The 7,975-nt window shown below is 46.3% G+C and overlaps 1 long non-coding RNA gene across 1 annotated transcript; it reads right to left on the reverse strand.

Annotated features, from left to right (window-relative positions):
* Window positions 1-524: 524 nt before the first annotated feature.
* On the reverse strand, window positions 525-7,214 carry LOC138690652 (uncharacterized). The gene is made up of 3 exons (XR_011329409.1): window positions 7,142-7,214; window positions 4,393-4,528; window positions 525-985 (listed from the first exon to the last, which is right to left on the reverse strand). It is a non-coding gene; the product is annotated as an uncharacterized lncRNA (long non-coding RNA).
* Between the last annotated feature and the right edge of the window lie 761 nt (window positions 7,215-7,975).

Here is a 7,975-nt window from a genome sequence, read left to right on the forward strand (position 1 = left end):
GGTCCTGCCTGCACCAAGGGTTTCAGCAGGCACCTTGCCCAGGGAGGGATGGGAAAGACGCGGGAACTGAGCCCAGCAGCATATCCCACCTCCTCGGTGGGATTAATGTGCTCCTGTAACAAACGCATCCGAGGGCCTCACTTCTCCACGGGCACTGAACCAGCAAGGCTTTGCACCACAGCCTCACCTCCCCCATATGGCCCCCCCATGTTGCACTGCTTTTTACGGTTTCCTGCCTGATCTATATTACAACAGAGGAGCCCCAGACATGCCCAAGCAGTTTTCCCAGCTCACCCTCTGCGGGGAGGCATCTGAGATGTGAAGGGGGGTAGCAGAAAGGCAGTATCCCCCGTAGGGGATGAGGGAAGGAACGCATTTGCTGGCTGAACCTTCTTCAGAGACAGGCAGAGGATGCTGCAGGTAGCTCGGAGAGAGATGCACAACAAGACAGATGCAGAGATAGAAGTACTCAGAGGAATGTTAATTTACCAGCAGGCAGAGGCAAAACCTGCTACTGAGGAGACAATGATTATCTCTGCATGAAAAAGAGGACCTGGAGATTGTAGTCTAGAACACACCTTAGTAGCCTCTCGGGACATGCCACCCGTGGCAAATTATTTGCCAAGAGCCCCAGTGCATGTTGTAGCCCAGCCTTGGGTGCTGAGCGCACCCCAACCCCTTGGGCCCGTGCATCAGCTCTGCACTGCTGCTCTTGCACCAAGATATACATGAAAGCAAATCCACCTGGAGCAGATACATTTCTCAGCCCACAACGCTCAAAAACGCAGATCTACTCGCTATCTCTTCAAGGTGTTACTGCAATAACAAAATAAAGCAGTGATTTGCTTTTGTGGAAAGCAAACCGTATTTTATTGCAACATCAGAAAGCATTGACTTCTGCAAAGATGAAAAAGCAACAGCCTAACAGAAAGTGGTGCTGTAACTTCCCGAGGTTCTTGAATGTTTGTGATTCCTCTGGCAGAACCTGGTGAGACAGCAAAGATTTTGCATTATGCAGACCATATTCTTTCACTAATATGTCTCATTCAAAGGCAAATTGATTTACTTCTAAATATTTTGAAGATATTTCTATATCCACACTTGCATTATTGTGTATCCTTCTCCTCCTTACAAACTTAATAGTGCCAATTAAGTTTAAAAAGCTGCGCAAGCTAGATCAGTGAGGCTTAAAAATGTTTTGGCTGATTACGTTTGGAAAGACGCCTTGCTTTAAAAGTATTTTCTTTGTCTCTGTGCATAGAGCGAAAGGTGACTCCACTTTGCAGCATATTCCAGCTGAGCTCCAGATACATAAGTGGGCTGCTGGTACAATAGATCTCCTAGAGAAGATATGCATTCAGACACTGCATAGCTTCCTTCCTCCCAGCCCCCGTTTCATGTTCATTACACATGCCAAGTCATGTTTGTGCATGCACAAAGTCCCATGGAGGGACTTTTCAGCACAAGGTTTGCAGAATTTGCCCTTTACCACCTGCTACAGATGTTTAAAAGGATATGTGCAAGCCAGGATTCCAAGGAAAGTGGGTGTAGAAACCCAGGACTCTCAGCATGCCAACTGGCATACATCTTGGCAAAAGTTCTGTGAAACATTTCATTTTCAATGAATTGGCATTTTCAAAGGAGAAAGTGCTTCATCAGAATATTCCCCTTTAGCTCTAATGCAAAGATATGCCACACCAGTTTGATTTGCAACAAATGCCTCAATAAAAAGTGCTGATCTAGCAGGGCTGTTTGCCTGAAAGGTTATATGAAAGGTTTGTACAAACACCATCAAAGATGAAATGATGTGTTAACTTCTGGATTATAACTAATCCCTCTGGAAATAATCATTTATTCAATCAACAAAATAAGATCAGTTACATTAACCTTGAAAGATCTACTAACAGCTACTCTCCAAGCTTCACAAACACAGATGATGAGGTTTAGCACTGGCAGTTCCAAGAATCTGTTTCCTCACTCTGTTTTCACCACAAAACAGTGGAAAATATCCTCAGGCCTTTTTACTGTTCTGCTTACATGGAATGAAATAATATGGAAGCCAATTTTCTTCTCACATGCCCACATTTATCTCAGACTCGACTTCAGCAAAGTTGCTGTACTTTGTGTAAACGTAAGTGGGAAAGCACACAGGGGTGCAATTTCTCCATACAGCACTACGGATTTTTAGAAAACCTAATTCAAAATGCCTCCCGGAGTTGGGCCCTGGTTTGAGACACATGTGCAAATTTTTCAGGTATTCAGAAGATCTTCCCAAACTCAGGCACCACCAGGTATCTCCGGTCAGACAATTGGCACAGTGTGATGGGTTGACCCTGGCTGGACGCCAGGTGCCCACCAAAGCCGTTCTATCACTCCCCCATCCTCAACTGGACAGGGGAGAGAAAAATATAACAAAAAAGCTTGCGGGTCGAGATAAGGACAGGAGAGATCATTCACCAATTACCATCACGGGCGAAACAGACTCAGCTTAGGGAAAATTAGCTCAATTTATTACAAATCAGCCAGAGTAAGATAAATGAGAAATAAAATGAAATCTCAGAACACCTTCCCTCCACCCCTCCCTTCTTCCCGGGCACAACTTCACTCCCGGATTTCTCCACCAAGCCCCCCCCAGCGGCACAAGGGGGACAGGGATGGGGTTTACGGTCATTACATGTTATTTTCTGCCGCTTCACCTCCTCAGGGCGAGGGCTCATCACACTCTTCCCCTGCTCCAGCGTGGGGTCCCTCCTACAGGAGACAGTCCTCCATGAACTTCTCCAACGTGGGTCCTTCCCACGGGCTGCAGTTCTTCACGAACTGCTCCAGCGTGGGTCCTTTCCACGGTGTGCAGTCCTTCAGGAGCACACTGCTCCAGCGTGGGTCCCCCACGGGGTCACAAGTCCTGCCAGAAAACCTGCTCCGTGGGCTCCTCTCTCCACAGATCCGCAGGTCCTGCCAGGAACCTGCTCCAGCGCAGGGTTCCCACGGGGTCACAGCCTCCTTCGGGAACCCACCTGCTCCTGCGTGGGGTCCTCCCCGGGCTGCAGGTGGAGATCTGCCCCACCGTGGACCTCCCTGGGCTGCAGGGGGACAGCCTGCCTCACCAGGGTCTTCCCCACGGGCTGCAGGGGAATCTTCGCTCCGGCGCCTGGAGCATCTCCTCCCCCTCCTTCTGCACTGACCTTGGTGTCCGCAGGCTTGTTTCTCTTACATGTTCTCACTCCTCTCTCTGGTGGCTGTTTTCTCCCCGTCCCAACTTTTTTTCCTTCTTAAAAATGTTATCACAGAGGCGTTACCACTATCACTGTTTGGCTCGGCCTTGGCCGGCGGCGGGTCCGTCTTAGAGCCGGCTGGTATGGGCTCGCTCTCTCTCGAACACAGGGGAAGCTTCCAGCAGCTTCTTACAGGAGCCACCCCTGTAACCCCCCCCGCTACCAAAACCTTGCCACATAAAACCAATACACACAGGTTTTGAACTCCTTATGCCCCAAAACCCACCATGGATAAGGGACTTGCAGTGTTTCCAGCATGTGCTGCTGAGCTGCAGAGCAGGTGGACAGAAGGCTGGGAGAGGGACTTTTTAAATTTTCTTTTATTTTCTTTTATTCTCCCTATCATCCATAATTTAATTGCACCATTACACCAATACACCTCACACCAGTGAGGAGTATTTTTGTCTCAAGAATAATTCTGACTGGAGATAGCTTCCTATGGGAAGTGTTGCGCTGTGGTGACCTTTGATTCATGTTGTGTTGCTGCTTCCATGCAGGTGATGCTGTGCCTTCCCACACTGCACCAAATGCCTGCAAAATGAGAGGCTTTGTAGCAATCCCAAGCTCAGCATGAACATTTCTGGAGTGTGGCCATTCCTGGCACTGGAGTACTCCATGAACACCAAATGGATAAGCACTGAGATCTTGGATATAACCCATCTTCACGTGAGCAGCATACATGGCTCAGTGACCTGGCCGGTGGGAAAGGCAAGGACATTCCCTCAGCCAGGTCCTATTTCTGAGTCCTTGATTTTTTTCTTGGAAGGGAAATTCAGAGCAAATGAGACAGAAAAGGTGATTCAGATCCCCTGGCAGGTAGAAACTACAGGAACACCAGAGCTTTCTGCAAAGCTAGGTCCATATCCTGCTAGAGCTCCCCAAGTGCTCCAGAGGAGTACACCGATAACAGAAATTGCCAAGAAAGGATGGTTCAAGAAGAGCCAACGACCAACTGGAAGGCAGCACAAAGCTGTGGTGTACTGCAGCCAACCTTCAGCTACACTCACAAAATTGCAAGAAGTCAGCTTTGCTCAGTATTCCTGTAAAACAAGAGCATTTAGTTACTGGCTATGAAGATGCACCAGGATGACAAGGTTTCCTGGAGAGCTGGAATTACCTGGGAAATGGTCGCCAAAGTCCAGATCCATAGAAAGGTTTGAGTGCTGGACTCCATTTTAAGCATGGTACCTGGGGAGAGCAGGTTGCCACAGGGTGGTTTCCACAACTGCTACGTGGTTACATACAGGAGCTGCCTGCAAAGACATGGAAGAAAAGCAGATGCCTCCTGTTAGCCAAGACTTGGCTGCAGCATTCACATGTCCAGGTGCAAGCTGTAAATATTGAACAATGTTGTATCCACAGACTGGCAGGGCCCCTGGAGACAGGCAGCAGCTGAGCAGAGCACTGAATTTCAGCACTGAAGTCCAAGCCCAAAGGCTCAGCTCTTGGGTGCTCAATCCAGCTCTGACTGAAGCCAAAAGGAAAGTTCATTCCAATGCACTAAGGTGCTAACTTTACTAGTGTTTATATTTATAAATATATAATTAATATTTCTGAAAGATTCATTATGGGAGCGCTAGAGAACAGCAACATCAGAAGAAAGCAGACTTGAAAAGAGAAAGGAGAGGTTGAGTCAATAACAGAGTGTCTTTATCATCCATATATTTAACAACTGCACCGTTCCGTGCCATTTTTAAAAGAAATCACCCTCATTTGCTCTCTGTGCATTTGTGAAACACCTTTACCCTGCAAACCTCTAGGAAAATAATTAAATTTAATAGAATCCACCCACGTTCTAAAGCTGAGATGGAAAGTACTTATATTTAATAGAAACTACAGCTTCTAAATGATTATGGTATTTAATTTGCATTCTCTTTGCTATTTCAACTGCAGCTTTATTAGAACAGCATTGTTGGCTGCAGTGTTTATCTTTTACCACCACTGTCATGATAAGAAAAACACGGAAAGCAGATGAAAAACAGGGAAAAATATAAAAAGACAGAGCACGAGCAGAGTAGACAGAATATTTGTGTTTGGGGAAAAAATATCTCGGATCTCTGCAAAGCTCGAATCCCCCATTCACCCTCCCCATGAGCTTCCAGGAAGAGAAAAGAAGATGTAGGATGTTGCTGGCTCATTTCCATACCAATTAAACATCTTTTTGCTTCAGCAGGGAGGGGCAGACAGTCAGCAGGTGAAAACCTCAGCCCTCCAGCAAGCCGTGCCCATTGGCACTGGTGGAAGAGGCTGCTCACAGCCTGCCCGTTTCCTCCATCCTTAGATGGTGGGACCAGAAATTCCCTTTCCTCTCTCTGCTCTCTCCCTCTCAGGACCCACTAAGCTTTGTGGGTTGGACCCAGTGCCAGATGTCTGTGTTTCTCCAGTTCAAATCCCCAGCCTGAGGATTACGCACGTCTGCACCGAGAGGGTTGTCTCGAATTTCGTTAATGAAATCATCACAAACATCAAGAGACAAGGTTGTAACGATGGGCCCAGCACACCCAGAGCATTTGGCAGAGGTAAATCACGAATGGGTGAGAAGGGAGGTGGCTGATGGGGTGGGTGAGCCAGCACCAGGTGGTGCCCAGAGCCCCCCCACCCTCCTGAACCCACAGCCCTGCACCAGCCCCCCCAGGTTCAGCCACGGGGGTTATTAGGAGTCAGAGGATAAATCGCAGAGGGGGAAAGGTGAGCAGAAAAGGCAACTTGATCACAGACCCCAATAATCACTTTCTGAGCAGGAACCAAAAGGGTATTCACCACTGAAGTGGTGAATAATCATACAGAATGATAACGATGCTACGCAAACTGAGCTGCAGTTCCCCTTTGCTACCGGTTCAGTACCTTTCCCCCGACATTTTTTAGAGCAGCTCTGCCAGCTCCCCAGCATGTTCTTCCTCCCTGCCTCAGTGCAGCTGCACCTCTGCCTGCTTCTGACAGCGTAGCACAAGCCCTGTGCAATGCCTGTGGAGCTGCTAGGTGAGGAATATGGATCAGGCCGCTTGCCTAGAAATCAGCACAATTCAGTGCTACAGAAAGGGCCAGCACTGGTCAGCATCCCCAAGCCCTCCCCAGGCAGAGAGCAAGGAAGAGATTTAAAGAGGGAAGCTGGGAAGACTCCAGCAGTCACCGCAGCACGAGACCCTGGTAAAACACAATATATTTAAGCAACCGGAACACCCCAATAACATTCACAGCTCAATTGTGCAGGATGACACGTGTGCATGCAGCCAAAAGATGGTCCCTGTCCTGAATCCTGGTACAGGAGTCTGCTTAAAAAAGGAAGGAGACAAGAGGAAGCACTCTGGAGTTACTCAGCTCTTCGAATTTGAAGGAAACGTGATACTAGACAAGCAAAATATCATATAGGAGCCTTATCTCTGCTGCTTCTGCAAAACTAGTCATTAAATTCTCCTTTGACATTGTTCATAGGTGGGGATTTGCTCGGATTTGTTTAGTCATCTTTGTTCCTTGCTGGATGGAGTAAGGAGCACCAGCTCACCTTTTTATAGATGTCACTGAGTTTATGGCCCCATGAAACCATTAAACCAGGCAAGGCAAATGAAACAAATATTATGTCTCCTTTTGCTAAGAAGTCAGATTCACTCTAAAAAGTAATAAAACTATCATGATTTTTTTACTGGTTCTCTTTTAAATAGAAAAACGTTAACTACAGTGAACTCTGTTTCTGATGAATAACAAACTTACTGGGAAAATAATGTGTCCGCAGATAAGATTTTAAGAAAAGGGATATTTTTTTTTCTTTTAACTGATGCTTTTGAAAATATTAACTTTTTGCTCACTACAGTCATGAGTTTAGACAGATCCCCACCAAAAAGCAAACTTTGATCCAGCATAACACTCACCAAACCTGGAGCAGAGCCAATGATGCCTGCAATTACAGGACAGCAATACACCTCTATCTTGGGGTTCCTGCACTGCAATACATACAAAACATTTCAGACAGCATAATTCAGATAATATTTTAGATAGCATAACTAATAACGATTGTTTTAATTAATGGTTGTCAAACAACACAGAACAAAGCACTGTAATACCAGCACACCAAGGCTGGTGCTTATTTTTTAAGATTTGCTCAAGCAGATTGTCATCAACAGCTCTGTACTGGCAGGAAATTCAAACAGAAGGGACTAACTAACTGGAACATTTGTGCAAAGACACATAAGTTTGCAACTATTAAATGCAAACCTAGCAAAGAGTTTACTAGAAGGGGCAACAGAGGTTCAAACCAGAATTATCCCTTATTGCTAACTGAGAACAGTTCTTCAATGGTTTCCCTGTGCCTACTGAATGTCTGTCTTCAACCCTTCTCTAAATACATTCCATGTCATCTTGGGAGAAATATTAAAAAGGAAAAAAAGACCTTCAGTACTTCTACTCTTTCTTGTGAAAGGGCTGCTACCATCTCCACCTCCCTTCTTAGATCTGCTACACAAAGTAGGTCTGCTGAGGGGTTTTGCATAGCTAAACTTCTTAAGATGATGATGCCAGAGCACAGAGCACAGCAGGCACACCCCTGGCCTTCACTTGGCAGCAAGAGAAAACAAGGTGCCTTCAGCTTTTGAAGTCTTCTTTTAAGCAGGTCAGTTCATCTGATCAGAGGCAGGCTGGCTAATTGGAAGTAGATTTTGTAGGAAATTATAATAGCAGAAAAATAAAATTTAAATACCCCACTTCAA

The sequence above is a fragment of the Haliaeetus albicilla genome, chromosome 23 (genome assembly GCF_947461875.1).
Source record: "Haliaeetus albicilla chromosome 23, bHalAlb1.1, whole genome shotgun sequence".
Lineage (NCBI taxonomy): Eukaryota > Metazoa > Chordata > Aves > Accipitriformes > Accipitridae > Haliaeetus > Haliaeetus albicilla.